Source organism: Cavia porcellus, unplaced genomic scaffold (genome assembly GCF_034190915.1).
Source record: "Cavia porcellus strain 051 isolate PalLab524CR breed Dunkin Hartley unplaced genomic scaffold, mCavPor4.1 scaffold_6, whole genome shotgun sequence".
NCBI classification, from domain to species: domain Eukaryota; kingdom Metazoa; phylum Chordata; class Mammalia; order Rodentia; family Caviidae; genus Cavia; species Cavia porcellus.
This window is the reverse complement of record NW_026947489.1, coordinates 82,983,617-82,999,725: the sequence shown is the minus strand read 5'-3', so window position 1 is coordinate 82,999,725 and position 16,109 is coordinate 82,983,617. Positions and strand designations below refer to the sequence as shown.

General features: G+C 49.6%; 1 protein-coding gene and 1 long non-coding RNA gene across 7 annotated transcripts in view; one reads left to right on the top strand and one right to left on the bottom strand.

Annotated features, from left to right (window-relative positions):
* Cuedc1 (CUE domain containing 1) overlaps positions 1-16,109 on the bottom strand; it is a 75,820-nt gene that overhangs the window by 46,201 nt on the left and 13,510 nt on the right. The window contains exon 1 of one of the 5 annotated variants that reach the window (XM_063251248.1): positions 13,928-14,119. The exons of 3 other annotated variants lie outside the window; for them this stretch is intronic. The gene's annotated coding sequence lies outside the window, so the exon portion shown is untranslated. Of the gene's footprint in view, positions 1-12,913; positions 13,043-13,927; positions 14,120-16,109 lie in introns of those variants that run through there. One more of the 5 variants, XM_063251247.1, reaches the window with a different exon arrangement.
* On the top strand, positions 6,331-8,273 carry LOC134476519 (uncharacterized). 2 transcript variants are annotated; one of them, XR_010048241.1, is made up of 2 exons: positions 6,331-7,413; positions 7,658-8,273. It is a non-coding gene; the product is annotated as an uncharacterized LOC134476519 (long non-coding RNA). The 2 variants fall into 2 exon arrangements; XR_010048242.1 differs by lacking the exon at positions 6,331-7,413 and adding an exon at positions 7,432-7,523.

Below are 16,109 nucleotides of genomic sequence, written 5' to 3'. Positions count from 1 at the left end.
GAGTTCCCTGGAGCCAGGGTCCAGGGCTCTAGGGCCCTCAGTCCCTCTGCGGAAGACCCAGCAGGCCTGGAATAATAAGTTCTTTTCTTTTTTTTTTTTTTTTTTTGGACTGGGAATCAAACTCATGACCTCGAGCTTACCAGGCAGGCGCTGTGCCGCTGAGCTATATTCCTGGCTGGAGCAGTAAGTTTGCCAGAGAAGACAGCTACAGGCACAAAGCAAGCACAAGCCTGGATCTGGATACCAGCTTGCCTGTGCTGCTTCTTAGCTGTAGGGATGTGATTAAGTCGCCCAAACTCCTTGAGCCTCGGTTTCCCCATAAGTGTAACACCACCCTAGGTATATTGAAAATCCTGATGAGGAAGATGAGGAGGATATTAGTGAATAATGGGGAGTACATCAGCACAAAGGGCCCCAAACAGTAATCCACCGCAAGCATTTTTTGTTTGGCTTTGCCTCTCAACAATATTAAGAACTAATATTCACTGATGGCTCACTCTGTGCCAGCCCTGGACCAAAGGCCTCCCAGGTGCCAGCTCATTTTGTTTCCACAGCAGCCCCACAAATCAGGCTCCATTCTTATTCCTAATTCACAGGTACCAGAAGTTTAGGTACTTGCTTAGCTCACTTGGCTAGCAACTAAGTTGCTTTGCTTTGCTTTGTTAACAGTACTAAGAATTGAACCCAGGGGTGCTAAGCTACATCCCAGCCCTTTTAAGACAGGATCTCTCACTAAGTTACCAGGCTAACCTCAGACTTGCAATCCTCCTGCCTTCGCTCTCCAAGTAACTGGGGTACAGGGATGCACCACCATGCCCGGCTTGGGTCTGTTTGGTTGCACAGCCCAAACTCTAAAAATCCTTCCTGCTGACAGTGCACCCTTCAGCAGAGAAAAGCAGAAACCTTAGAAAAGCAGAAACCTAAGACCTGGCCCAAACCTACAGAATCAGAATCTGCATTTTGGCAAAGTCTGTGAGGGATTCATACACACATCCAGGTCTGAGAATTACTGCTCTCCAGCACCAGCCTTACCGGGGTACCATCCCAGTGTGCCTTGCCGAAGGTAATATTAGAATTTTTGCTTTCTCCACGCTCACATACACAGGCGGCAATAAAAGCAAGTGGGGTGGTCAGAGATTACAATGATCTACCAGTAATACATGCAAAAGGCCTTTTAATAAAAGGGCTCAAAGGAGGTGAACCAAGCCATCCTCAATGATTTCCTCTGTGGAGCGGGATGAGATGAGGGATGGGGAATCAAAGAGAGCAGGAAGATCCAGGGTCAAGTCCCAGCTCTGCCCCTAATTTGCTGTGGAATCTCAAGGCTCTCACCTACAGACCTGTTTCCCGTTATGGGCCAGGGGTAACCATGGCCTCTGTCAGCCCCATAGGGTGCGTGTGGGGATCTTCCATGTAGTGAGATGCATAATGTCTGGGGAACTGCAAGGTGCTGTACAATCCAAGGGCCAACTGTTTTCATGAAAAGAAGAGAGGGAGGAAAAGCGACGAAACGTTTATCCTTACTCATTCCACTCCCTAAACACAGATATTCCATGACTTTATAAGGAAGATATACAGAGTAACCTGGATTTAGAATCTGTGGGAGCCCTGGGCTGATTTTCAAATCCTTATTCGAACTTGCACGTTAGGTTTGGATATGGTTCAAACCATGAAAAGAAAGGGCTATTTTTCAATGTCTGGCCCATTTTCTTTGCCCTTCTCTCCTGGTCTCTCTGCAGGCTTGAGGATCCTCAGGAGGTTTTATTTCTAGGCCTCTTCTCTCTGGGCACAGCAGCTGCTCTACGTGGACTTCTGTGACTCCTGCCTGTGACTTCAGCACTGCCACCCAGCTGCCCTCAGACCAAGGACCTGGGGTCTGCATTTCCCCTGGCTTTTGGCCAATGTCTTCTTTCTTGCCTCTGAATCTTAGAACTCAGATCTTCAGAAGTGGAAAGAGTGGTTACCAACAGTTTGTCTGGTGGAGTGGAGTTTGGGTGCAGAGGGATAAAGAAACTTTCTCGAACCCAGACAGTTAGCTTAAAATAGAGTTGGCTAAGATTGTCTGTTCCCAAACTTTCTGTATGGCCTCTGGAAATGCCTCCTTTCCTTAAACTTCTTTGTCACTTGCCTTTAACTTGTCTGTTGCTGACCTCACCCCCTGACCCTTCACCCTAAGGAGACATAAATCTGGGAACTAAGAGCCACTGTACTTTTCCTCAAACTGAACAGTCTTAAAGTGGCATGGTCCAAAAATATCATTACAACCAAGGAAAAAAAGAATCCCCAGCCAGATTTTCCTCAGAGAACCAGGCCTGTTTAAACACTGATGAGCTTCAGTTACAGTACTCACAGCAAAAGAAGCCCAGCGAAAGCCAAAGAAAGAGAATGGGCCTGAAATCCCAGCACGCTGTGATGGCAAATTCGAGCCCAGTCAGGCAACCTGGCAACATGGACAGAGCTCATCTCAAAACAAGAAATAAGAAAAGGATTGAAGATGTAGCTCAATGCGAAAGCCCTGGGTTCAAGTCACAGAACAATAACCAACAGCGTGGAGGCCCACAGCTCCAGCCCACTCCCCACAGGGCCTGAGAGAACTCAGTTCAGCTCGCTGAGCTGTGGTTCTCTCCCAGGAAGACGGGGAGCACAACAGCAGCTGCCAGGTTTGGAATGCAGATGACAGACTGGATAAAGCTCTCCTTGAATAACAGGAGCTCAACAAACAGCAATTATTGCTGTCAAGGCTGCCCTCATTTGAGACCACCCATCCCAAAGACAAGTTGAAATCAGTTCTCCAGTCCAGCTGTACACGAGAACCATCCAGGGAATTTGTTTTTTTTGTTTTGTTTTGTTTTGTTTTGTTTTGTTTTTGTTTTTTCTTTTTTCTCTTTTGAGTCCCAATACCCAGATTTTATCCTTGGTGATTGTGCTTCATTGTTTTGGCAGTAGGTCCTAGGGAACCAGTGTATTTTTCAAAAAGCTCTCCAGGTGATTCTAATGTGCACCTGTGGCTGAGAACTGTGGTCTGAATCAGCACCTCTCAACACTTAGCAGGCATCTGAATTTTCTAGGTGTCTTCCTAAGATGTAGGTCCTGACTCATTAGGTCTGGCGCGAGACCATTTCTAACCAGTGACCAAATGATGCTGATGCTGCAGGAAGAAAGGCAGGTGATGCCCAGATAGTTGGAAAGGATGCAGGATTATTTCCCGCAGCTCTGCCCAGCCAGGCTGGGGTGCACAGAGACTCAGAACTAAAGCCTGTCCCCAGAATGTTCTCTGGTTGGGCAGAGCTGCGGGAAATAATCCTGTTGGCCACTAGCAAATTACTAGTGTCTCCATACCCTGCATTCTTTTTTTTTTTTTTTTTTTTTGGCTTTTTCCTTTTTTATCGGTACCAGGGATTGAACTCACGACTGCCTGCTTGCAAGGTAGGCGCTTATGCCGCTGAGCTAAATCCCCAGCCCCAATACCCTGCATTCTCAAGATCACTCGAGGTCCAGGGAGAAGTCAGAAAGGGAAGGACCTTGTTACTTTCACTCGGATGAACAATGCACAGGAGATCATGGCCTGCCTTGGCAGGATGTCCCAGCCAAAAGGAGCTAGAACAATAGCGACTCTGGGCAGCCAGACTCCTCTGATCAGTCAAGCAGGACAGCTTCCTGCCTGGAGCTGGCTCAGTAAGGGCACAGTTGGAGGGGCTCTGGGGAAACATGAGCAGGGAGGCAGCTGGGTGCACGGCCCCTCTGCCTTTGAGGTTGGTGTATTTGGTGACCCTGAACATCAACAAATACAACACTGACTGGGCACCAACGATGTGCCTGTCAGTTTCATAGAAATCCTTCCATTGGATCTTTGCATCAATTTTGCAAGAAGCCAGGCATCACTATTTTCATTGTATCCAGGAGGAAACTGAGGCTCAAGAGTAACTGACAAGGGGGGGAAGGATTTAGCTCAGTGGCTTAAGTGCCTGCCTGGCAAGCACAAGGTCATGAGTTCGATCCCTGGCACCAAAAAAAAGAGTAACTGACAAGGAAGCTTACACAGAACAAAGCCAGGAATGGAACCCTAGCCCATGCTTCCTTATATTGATGCTCAAAACTCTTAAATCTCTCAGTGACTCAATTTACCCTTTCACAGTGGCAGAGGAAAACAGGAAGAGTATAAAAGCTGGATAAGGTCTTCAAGAAGGGACAAAGCTTATTATAATTACTCTTAATCATTATGATTATTAAGTGTAATTAAGAAGTGTTGAGAAAAAAGAAAGGGATCTATACTCTAAGTAGGGTAGCTAAGGAAGATCCTGGCCCCAGGCAGTTTCCAGCCATCCAGGCCCTCTGCGAGGTGAACAGCACCTGATGATCCAAGGAGAAAACCCAGGCATCTCAGGGAAGAGCCAAAACCCCCAAGAGCTCAAGGAAGGAGACCACAAGAGATGAGCAAGTTTTTGGCACCCAGGCCACCACACCAGGCCCAAGCTTGGAAACTAAGGTTCAGTTAATGTGCTGATGGCCCCAAAAAGCCATCATCCACCCCTGCATAAGCCCCAGGAAGCTTCTGAAACAAACAGAGAGCACTCAAGGGAGTGTTCCACTCCAAAGAGTACAGAGCTGAGGGCTGCAGAGGCCACACCAGGAACTTTTGTTCCATACAGGCCCACACCTATCCCACAGCCTGGTCCTTTCTCCTAGCACCTTGGCAAGATGGGGTTCTGGCAGGGCTCCCACCCTGGATTAGTATTACAACCGGAGAACCCAGAAAATGGCTCCTGACTTTTCTGCTCCATGAAGTTCCAAGGCTTAAATATAGATGTGAGGGAGAGATGACAACAGGCAATGGTAAAGCCACAAGATGAAATATTTAAAATAATTTTAAAGCTACACCATTCCATTTTAAATACTCATAGGTAGCTCTCAGGGAGGTGGTACACACCTGTAATCCCAGCATTTGGGAGGCTGACACAGGAGGATCGTCACAAGTTTGAGGCCTGCCTGGGGTACATCGTGAGTTCAGGGCTAAGTAAGCAAATAAATAAATAAATAAATAAATGCTTACATGCAGTCTTACATGAAAAGGCGCCGTTCAAGGAATATAATCAGGTCATAACCAATTTTTAAAATCTACATATATTTTAAAAATAGAACAGAAGGAAGCACAATCAAATGTCAGCAGCAGCAGTATTTACATTATCAGAATGATCAATTTTTATTGGGAATGAAGCATAAACAACCCAGGGACAAGAAGACCACATCCTGTCCCCAGTCAGTTGTCTCGGCTGCAGAGATTAAGCCCTGCTTGTTCAAACCAGCAGACAGCCCCCAGCCTTGAGCTGTTGCCGACACAGAGCAGTCAAGAAGCCCCGGGGCTGTTGTGGGCGCATGTGGACAAGCCAGCCTGCCGGAGCCTTCCCGAGGGGCCGAAATTCCCCAGGGAACTAAACAAAAGCCATTTGTCTTTCAAGTGCTCTAAAGGAGTTCGGCGAAAGACATCAAAGTGAAACCCGTAATCAGGTGTTCCGCCCCAGGCAGAGGCAGAAGACAGCTGCCCTGTGGAGTCCAGCGTCCCTTAGAGACCCTCAGCATGCAGGATTCTTGCCTGAGCTGCCACCCCCAGCACAGGGACTGTAAGCAGACAAGCTTCACCATATGGGGTGTGGGAGCCTCCTGGGGACGCCCTGGCGAGCAACAATGGCAGGTCCCTAAGCTATGTGCATATGTGAGGAAGCAAGGGGGTTAAAAGAGCAGGCACCGGCCGCAGCTGTCTCCAAAGACACTAATTACAGGGGTTGTGCCGCAGAGAGGCTCTAGAGCTCGCGCTGCCTGCAATCGCGGCCTGGGGCTGAGGGCCCGTGCTCTTCCAGCTTCCTGTCCTCGTCACAGGGTCAAGAGACCTGTGTTGGGGCCAGAGCCCCTGGGATGTGGCGAGGGCTACAGAATGTGCTTCTCTGGAGATTTTGAAGATCAAGCTTCTGGAAGAGTTCAACCCTGGAATGAGAAAAGGGGACATCCCTGTCCCATGCAGAGCCAGAGGAGGGACAGAACTAAGTGGAATGGAGAGAAAAGTAGTTTTCTAGGAGTCTCTCACATCACCAAAGGTGCTCCTCCTGGGATGGCAGCCAGAGACAGCTGGGAGGAATGTAAAGACAAGGAGGCAGGCAGGAGGAACGCCTGCTGGGTCCTGTCCCCCAAGCTCTTCAGTGTCTTAAAACAGTCATCGACATGGCTACAGATCCACCAGGAATGTATGAAATGGCGCTTCTAAAAACCAGCAGCTTCTGCTGGGCGAAGTGGTGATCACCTGTAATCCCAGCCAGCAATGAGGAGGGTGAGGCAAGAGGATCCCAATTTTGAGTCCCACCTGGCGCAACTTACCAAGAGACTTTCTCAAAATAAAAAATACAAAAGTGCTAGGGTTGTAGCTCAGTGGTAGAAGACCCCTGGGTTTCCATCCCCCATACCACACACACACAATTTCTAAACAAGTGGGGGGTACCGTTATGATTCATGCAGTGTCATTTTAAAGCGGGGGGCATTTTGTTTCCCCTTCAAAGAGATAATACACAAATCAGAAGCAAAACCAGACAAGCACATGCGTGACCTTTCCAAGGGCACACGCTGTGAAAAGGGGGACAGTGCTACTACAGCAACAGGAGAACCGGCTCGGAGGCTGCCACTGCGCCTGCCCTCGGGGCCGGCCGGGGAACGCAGGACCTAAAGCTCAGGAAACAAGGGAAGAAATAAAGAGGTTGGAGCCCCACGTTCCTGGGAATGAGGCCGAGATGAAAGGGAGGCACAGCTGGGGGAAGCAGGCCGTGAGAACAGACCGCCAATTGTTCCCGGGACGGGAGGCGCAGGGCGCTGCCACTGCCGCTTTGTGCTTAATGTCATTAAGGCCCGGTGGGGGCCAATGTTTGGAATCCGTCACCTCCCGCCATTCTCACGGCGCAGCTGAGAGCGAGGGGCTTTAAGCAGGGTGGCGAGGGCTTTCTGAGCAGCTCAGCTAAAAGGGGCAGCGAGGGGCAGGCGGGCCTGGGCGGCAGGAGGCCGAGCCCTCGCCGGGGCGCCCGAGAGGCACTTCCGCCCCCTCGGCGCTGTCCCCGGGAGGCCCCAGCCTTGCTACTGCCCTGACCCCAGTTAACACTCCCCCTAATAGCTGCGGATGCATAGAGCCTGAGAGCCTGAAAGCGCAAGAGCCAGAGTTAATTAACGAAGGAAAAAAAAAAACAAAAAACCGTCTGCGCCTCCTCTCCACTGAGCCTCCCCTCCTCCCCACAGCCTCAGGCGCGCTGGGCCAGGGAAGCTCCCGAACCAGCGAGGCAGGGAACTCCAGTTCTGGCGCCAAGAGCAACACCAGCACTTGGGCTACTGCACAAAAGCAGCTGCGTCTCCCGCCTCACGCTGATTCCCCACATTTCCCAGGTATGCCCAGGCCCCCCCCCCCCCCCGCCTATCCGAAAGAGAGCCTCACAGCTACTTAAAGCCCAAACCGGCCGCTCTGGACAAAGGCAGCCCAAGCACTTGCCACTAAGGTAGGATTCCTCCAAAGGGCAAGGGGACATTGTGTGGGTGACACAACGGTAATTCATGCAACGCAAGAATTTTACCTCATCTAACCTCCCAACTACCCTGGGCGGGAGGTACCAATCTTATCTGCACTTCATAGATGGGGAACCTGCAGCTTGGAGAGCATAAATAACTACACCGAAGGTCAACAAGCCGGCAAGTAGCAGAGGAAGAACACAGCGCCCCACACCCTGACTCAAAGACTGTGCACTGAACCCTAACCTCCCCTGGTAAGAGGTACCTAGCCCAGGTTCCTGCCTCTATGCAACCCTGTGAAGACAAACGCCCACTGTAATGTGTTTGTGTATGCATGCACTCCTTAGGGTGAGGAGAGGTATCAAAATGGTCTTAGAGGATCAGGGGGGTCTGGGGCCAGCAAAAGGTTAAGAGCCAACAGCCACAGCCTAACACTCCAATGCTTTGCAAAGCTGATTCCACGACACAGACCTAAGTGGAGTCCTCTACTTTTCTCTTTCACACCTTTGCTCTCAAGAGGTGGCCTGACTTTCTTTCAGAGGGTGTCAAACTGGCAGTTTGACAGCCCAGGCAGCCTGGCAATGAAAATCCACCCAACCTGCTTGGGTGATGCTGTCAGGAAATGCAATGGGCGGAGGGAGAGAAAGCGTTAACAGCCAGGCCCTAGAGGATTAAGGGATTTCCTACACAGCGTTTATTACTTCTTCCCACTGCTAAAAACAAGTTCTGACACTGTCCCAGTTCTGGTCCTGGGTTTTGTTTGGATCCATATCAAGTAATTTCATTAACAGCAGCCTAAAGTACCAGAAATTAACTGGGAAGGAAAAGTTTCTCTTTTGTTGTTGTAATTTCTTTTCTTTTCTTTTCTTTTCTTTTCTTTCTTTCTTTCTTTTTAATTGGTATCAGGGATCGAACTCACGACCATGCACTTGCAAAGCAGGCACTTATGCCGCTCTTTTCTTTTTTCTTTTGAGACAGGGTTCCACTATGTAAAATAGACTGGCCTCAAATGTTCGGTGATCCTCCTGCCTCAGCCTCTCAGATGCTGGGATTATAGTCTTGTGTCACCATGCCCAGCTGGAGGAAAAGTCTTTGTTCCAAGCTAATTTACTACAGTTTCGAAAACCACTGTCTGCCTAAAAACAAGGATGTCCCTTACCTGAGGCCACTGCCCTCATTTCCAGATGCTCAAAGACAGCAAATAATGATGCTGCTGCCAACCTTTGACTCCCAATATCACACACGATTCGGCATTCTCACTCTGATGCCATGAAGCAGGGTCGTTATTATCTCCAATTTAGAGATGATAAAATTAAGGATGTGAGAGACTCAACAGCTACCCAACAACACACAGCAAGTACATGAGCATGCTGGGATGCAAGCCTGGATCTATTTGGTCCCAGAGACAGGATTCTACACTGGGGCCATTAAAATCGTATCTGCAGACCACCCATGAATGATTAGCTATAGGTTCTTGGCAAGGTATGTACAGAAAAAAATATAGGGAAGAATTTTAAAACTTTATTTGCAAGTTGGCATTAGTGCCATCTCCGAGCCTGTGATCAGCGGCTTTGCCTCTCGGAGTAGGACAGAGACCAGTGCTGAGGGTGTCAGACTTGCACAGACTGCTCATGCTCATTGGCTCCTGAGCAAATGAAAAAACAAAACAAAACCCCTCATGTTGTGCTTTATTTCAGATAACCTGAGAAGCACAGCTTTAAAGCACTCTGCAAAGCCAAGGCATTGAGATGCTTAAATGAGGCCTTCAGTCACCACTTCAGCTCCCTCAGCCTCCATCCAAAGCCTTCCCAGACCCCAGTGTGCACACCCATGAACCACTTCTTAAAATGACTCAGGAAGTTCTTGGGGCGGGGGACTGTGACTGCCCCAGACCTGCACAACACACCAGGCCTATGAGGCTGGTGCTGGGTCTGAGCAGGCCGGAGAGCAGGGAAGGGACCCAGCCATAAGAGCTTTCCACTCAGAGTTGGCTGCACGAGGCTTTAGCATTGGCATTGGACTGGGCTCACAGGCAGCCCTTGCAAAATACCTCTCCCCACTCCAAGCCAAGGCCAGGAAGCTCAGCACCTCCACCTTCCTGTTAGTTGCAGACAAGACAGCCCTTTCTGTCCTACAGGCTTCACAGAAGACTGAGAAAAGCATCCACAAACACTAAGAGGAACATTACCCACAACCATGCCCAGAAGGAGGAGGCGTGGTGAGAAAACTGTGCCCGCTTCCTCAGCTCTGCACATGCCAGGGTCTCTGACCATGATGCTCTGGGAAGATGACCACATGCACACACTTAGGCAGCACTTTTTACTTCTTAAAAAAGCGATACTCACATATCCTTGGGAGAGCTAAGGTATCTAATTAATTAAGAGCTAAAGCCTCTGAGGAAGGGACATGCTGGGGTCAAACCAGGAGGACAGAAATCACCCTGAAGTGGTCTTTCTTTCTTTTTTTTTTTTTTTAAGTGGTCTTTCTTATGTCTTATGGCCAGGACACAGCCAGGAACAGCCCAATTCCAAATGGGAATGACCCCCCCCCCCATTCCTTGGGTGACCCTCAGGTACCTGAAGTACTCCCTGGAAATTCCTGAAAGTGTGGGCCTTCCTCTCATACCTAACCTCAGTTTCTCCTAATTCAATTTGCACTGTGACTATTATTAACAGGGCAGCTCCCATTCATTCATTTATTCAGAAGATCTATTCATTCAAAAACATAGATGGAGAAACTACATTGCTACGCTGTCAGGTGGCAGGCCCACTATTTGGGATCAGCAGCTGAGGGCTCTTCCTTCATGCTATTCTAAGAAAGGAAGAAATGGGCTGGGGATTTAGCTCAGCGGCATAAGTGCCTGCCTTGCAAGCAGGCAGTCATGAGTTTGATCCCTGGTACTGATAAAAACGAAAAAGACAAAAAAAAAAAAAAAAAAAAAAGGTAAATAAGAAAGGAAGAAATAAATGATAGGAGGGTCATGAAGCCATTAGCCAAGTCAAGGGGCACTGATTGTTCCTGGGTTGTGATAGAGTAGGTTTTTGATCAGTGGCTCCCATAACTGCATGAACCTGCAGAATGTCACAGTGGGCATTTGAGGTTAATGGTGCCCAACAAAAGGACGAGGGAATGGCTGGGATTATTGATATTCAAGGCAAACACATAAAGGTGTTTGTGTCCCAGTTTAAAGATGTTTGCACATGGTACAAATCCAGATCTAGGAAGCATAGGCCTAAAAAAACCCCACTGGATCTCAGGCAGCTCTCATGAAACCACAGAACTCTTTCACCTTTGCAAAATCAAATCATACTGTCCTACCCCCAAACTCTGCCACATGCATCGTGCATCACTGCTCGATGCCTATACCCCACTGCACCCTGCCACATTCCTCCTCTCCACATTCTCATCCCCAGAAAGTATGATCTGGCAGGGCTCTCCCACCTTGGGAACTACTGACATGTTATGTTGTCAAGGGCTATCCTGTAATTAGAAGTTATTTGTGACCTCTACCCATAAAATGCCAGTAGCACTACCACCCCTCAGTTGTGACAATATCAAAAGACTCCAGACACTGTCAGTGTGTGCTGAGGGGCAAAACTGTCCCTGTGTATGGTCTGCTTCCCTAGAGGGATGATTTTCAACCCAATAAAACTCATGCATTCTTGAGATATAGCTCAGTGGCACAGTGCTGGCCTGGCAAGCGCAAGGTCATGAGTTTGATTCCCAGTACAAAAACAAAAACAAAAACAACTCATGCATGCCTGGGCTCTGCCTCACGCAGGCAAAACCAGATATTCTGGTGTGCAGCAAGGTGGAAAACCACTGAATGTCCCCCTCAGGACACAGTACTGATCTAAGACACTCTCAGCCTGATCTAAGATTCTTCCAGGAAACAGGAAAATCTGTCACTCTATACCCTCTAATGATCTTCTAATGCATTAGTTGGTTCCTCCATTAGACCAAATTTCTCCAGATGCAAGATCTACATCTGCTTTTTTCCTCTCTCCACAAAGCTCTTCTTAAGAAAAAGCTCAAGAAAGCCTGGAAAATTCATAAGTGCCCTCCACCCCATCTTCTCATGAAAAAGCTGCTTTAAATAGCACCAACTGGGTCTGAAAGAGTATACATAAGGCCTATGTTTGATCCCCAGCACGCATGTGTGCTTGCACAAACACAACACCAAGTCACCCAAATTCAGCATGTAATTGGAAGAATTAAGAAGGGAGGCAAGAATAGAAGAGATGGGCACTGCAGGAGAATCCGACCACTGGTTTTGGGCCCTGTGTCTGAGTCTGAATGAGCTGATCAGGCTTTCCTTCTCAAAAGAGAGCCTCAGTTCTGGCCTGTAGACCCTGACCAGAGTAGAGGGTATAAGGCTGGGTTCATCCGCAGTGAAATCCACTCTCTCAGACTAGGTGTTCTTTCCTGGGCTGGCAGTGACTTTTAAACAAGTGAATACAGGCCCAAATCAGTTCCTTTCTGGTCCCTGCTTGTAAAGGCTGAGATTTCCACCCCCCACACCTTCCTCAAGGAGCCCAGGAGCAACTGGAAACTTGAAGGAGAGACCAGGCCAGCGCTCTCAGATATGATCAATCCCTGCATGGCAGCCCATGCCTATAGTCCCAGTACTCTGGGAGGCTAGGGTAGGAGGATCCTCCTATAAGTTCAAGTCTAGTCTGAGCAATTTAGCAACCTGGTGAGACCTTGTTTCAAAATAAAAAATAAAAAAGAACTGGGGAGATACAGGTCAATGCAAAGACCCTGAGTTCAGTCCCTACTGCCCCTTCTGCCAAAATATAAGAAATGCAATAGCAAGGGAGGGTACTTGGGCATGGACCCTGACCTCCCCTAAGAAGAGGCAGCACGTTTGGCATCCACTCTTCCTCTAACAGACACACAAGAGACCAGCTCATTCACGATCTAGTTGCTTAAAAAGAAGGTAGGCCATCCTGCCTGATTTCTATGCTTGTGGTAAGGAGGTGGGAGCCTAAAGATAAAAATGCAGAAAGGGAAGTCCAGGGACCAAGCTCTCCCAGAAGATAGCAAAGAGTATCCAAGTGCCCACATTTTAGTGCCTCCTCACTAAAATTCACTAACTAATCCATACGAATGCAAATTGCCAACGTGGTCATCTCATATTTAATGAATGGTTTAGTGTTCGCTCTGAGATGTTACTTGTTTGATATTCAGTGCCAAAAGGATGAGCAATCCTTCAAGATCTGCGCCAGGTGGCCCTGACTAGCTTGCTCAAATCAGTGCAGGGCAGTGAGGCCTTCCACTCTGAGGTGGCCAGAGTGACAGTGATCTTTCTTCCCTCCCCCTAAGTACACAAGCTCTCTCAGCCTGTTGCCTAGAGACTGAACACTGGCCTGGTGCTTACCCTTCTTTTCAATTGCCACAGGCAGGAGCTCTGGAAACGGGGGCCTCCAGGAAATACATCTGGGGCCAGGGCGAAGGGGGAAGCAGGCAGGACATTTCCTCCCAGGCAGGCCGGCTCGGTCCCCACTGCCCTCCCTCTCCTCCCCAGGTCTGAAAGGCCCCAGTAGGCTGGAAGTGAAGGGCTCCCACAGGGAACAAGGCCCCCTTTGAAAGCCTGTGTTTACCCCAGCTGCCTGTGGCCAGGGGTTGCCATGGCCACGGTCCACCTTTGCCAGCCAAGCCTAGGCAGACCCAGCCAGAGCCCAGCACCCAGACACTCCACCTTGGGGTGGCTCTATGGGGGCCCTACTGACCCCAAAACACCAGTCTTTGGGCTGTACTGCTGAAGGAAACACTGTGCCCACCAGGCTGAAAGCACAACTCTGCAGGAAATGAAAGATAATTAAGGCTCCTCCTGAAGAAGGCCAGGGACCACCACCCTCCAGGCCCCTGACAGCAAGACGAGGCAGCTTGAGTAGCTTCTCTGGGGAAGGGACACTGGCCAGGTCCACACCCACGTTTCCTGGGATCTGCCCTGCCTCCCAGGCCAGCGACTGGCTCTGGCAGGGCTGCTAATGGGAATGACTTATTTATGTAATTTATCCTCGCTGTGTCCTGAGCCCAGCAGGATGGGAGGGAGGAAAAGGAGGGGCCCTTCTCCTCCAGGCCTCAACCTGAACCTGGCAGCCCACAGGAAACTGTGGGGACCTCACAGCCCAAGGACAAAGGCAGCAAGGGCCAGGCCTGGCAATGTGAGCTCTATGGGGTTCCTGAGTACAGCAGCACCCCAGGAGGGACAGAGGCCCTCCCTTCCCCCGTGGGCCAGCTCCCGGAGAAGGCTGAGGGGAGCCAGCCAAGGCTCTGAATAATTCAGCCCTCACACGGCTCTGTGGTCACAATGGCTTCTTCATTTATTATTATTCTTTTTCAATCTGAGCTCTGCAGTTTCAGGACAAGAAGCACAGGAATCCCAAACCTGAGGTCTGCTTGTAGCGCCAGCAGCCAGGATTCTGTGGAGTCATCCTTGAGGTCCAAGTATCCGGAGGCCTCAGTTAAGTAGCAAGAAAGCAGACAGAGGGGAGAGTGCAGAGGAGGGGTCTCCCCTGCTGCTCTGGGCTGGATCCACAGGAAGGCCTGAGCTGCTGCCCGGGGTGAGGCTGAACCGCAGTTTCCCCTCCCTCCTGGCTCGCAGTTTCCCCTCCCTCCTGGCTCGTCTTGCAGCTTCTTACCCTCTTTTCCTGCACCACATCCCACTGGCTGTGTGACAGACCTTGCTGCACCTGACCACGGGTCCCTGGAGCTGGCCTGGCCTTAGTTTCTATCCATAATAGTAGTTATCATTATTACTGTAGTCCTCGTAATACCCATAAGAGGAAGGTGAGGAGACAGGCTCAGAGAGGTTAAAAACCTGCCCAGATCACACACACAGCAAGAACAAGGCTTCAAGTGAGGCTGTTTTCTGGGCTCAGTGGTACATGCCTGTCATCCCAGTATTCAGGAGGCTGAGGCAGGAGGATCACCACGAATTCAAGGCCAACCTGGGCTCCACAGCCAGCCCCTGACTCAGAAAAACAAAACAAACAAACAAAAAACAACAAAAACAAACGGAGCTGTCTGATTCCAGACTCCCTGTGTGCACCCCCAGCTATGCAGACGTATGCTGCATGCACAGTCTTCAAAGAGCAGAACTGAGCCCCAGCAAGGTAAGGTGACCTGCTCACAGGCACACAGCCAGTGGGGGCAGTGTAAGGACAGGCACTGAAGTGCTAACTGCAGGCTAATACCCTTTCCACATCACACGGTTTCAACTGCTTAAGCACGGGGCACGGGTATTTATGCAGTTAGAGAAGCCCGTTTACTTTCTTTTACAATGTTACGATCTAATGGCCTATAAGCCTGCCTTAACCCTGGCAATGGCCTGGCTGCCCTCAGCAGCTCCTTCCAGCCTCAATCCATGACCTCCCAGCAAACAGCTCCCCTGCCTCCACCAAGGCTTTTCAGTCCTCTCCTACAGCAGTGTAACTGCTCCCACCCCTCTGCAGCGCAATCTCCAGGTTCCTAATGAGAGACTCACACCAGCTCACCAGCTCACACTGCTCAGCACCTTGCAGCGCTCAGAGCGCTCTGACAAAAATTATCCACCCAATCAGACAACCCATGGACAGACTCCTTTCTGACATTTCTGCCCTGCTCATCCTTTTCGTGAGCACTTCCTCCACCCCCAATTACCAGTGGAAGTCCCCCAGGCCTCTGAGGTACTGTATGATCACATCCTAGTCACAGGTGATTGGATCAGCAGTAGACAGCTAACTGTCAAATGAGCCAATCAGATTTCCTCCCCAGAAAGTCAAATCAAGGTTCAGACATTATCTGGTCTCTGCTGGTTACTAGAAAGAAGAAGACGGATAAATTTGGGAGCCGAGGACCCACAGGTGTTGGCCTGCAGTTAGCACTTCGGTCCTGACACATGGCCACAAAAGCAGCAGCACCCTGTGGGTGTCCTAGGCAGAGGTGCAGAGAGCTACAGCCCTGGCACCAGGCTCTAAGGGGAGCCAGCTGTATTTCCCAGCCCTGAGTCTCCAATTTTCCTGTGGCTTCCAATAGCTCAATCCGGTTACTGTTTCTCGAATTTAGTAGTTAGTCTAAATCGAAACGGCCTGCTTTTAGTACCCTCTTTGTACAGATGAGGGAACAGGCTCAAGCGGTGAAGTGAATAAATGATCATCCCATAACCAGCAATGTTATTACACAAGGGTTAAAAAACTTGCCCAAGATAGGCAGCGTGGAGCACACTTATGTTTCTAGAACCCTGGGAGGCAGAGGCAGGAGGATCATTAGTTCAAGCCCAGCTTGGCCAACTTAGCAACTCATGGAAACCCTGTTCAAAAAAAAAATTTTTGTGGGGGGGTCTTTTAGAGACAGGGGTTCACTATGCAGTTAAAACTGGTCTTGAACTTACTTTGTTAGCCCCGGTTGGCCTCAAACTTGCAGCAATCCTCCTGCTTCAGCCTCTCAAGTACCCTGTCTCAAAAAGAAACAACAACAGCAGCAAAAGGCTGGAGATCTGGGGATGTAGCTCAGTATGAGGCTGTAGGTTCAACTTCCAAAACTGAAAAAAAAGACCCTCTCCTTCAGTGGTCCCTCACACCTCCTTCCTG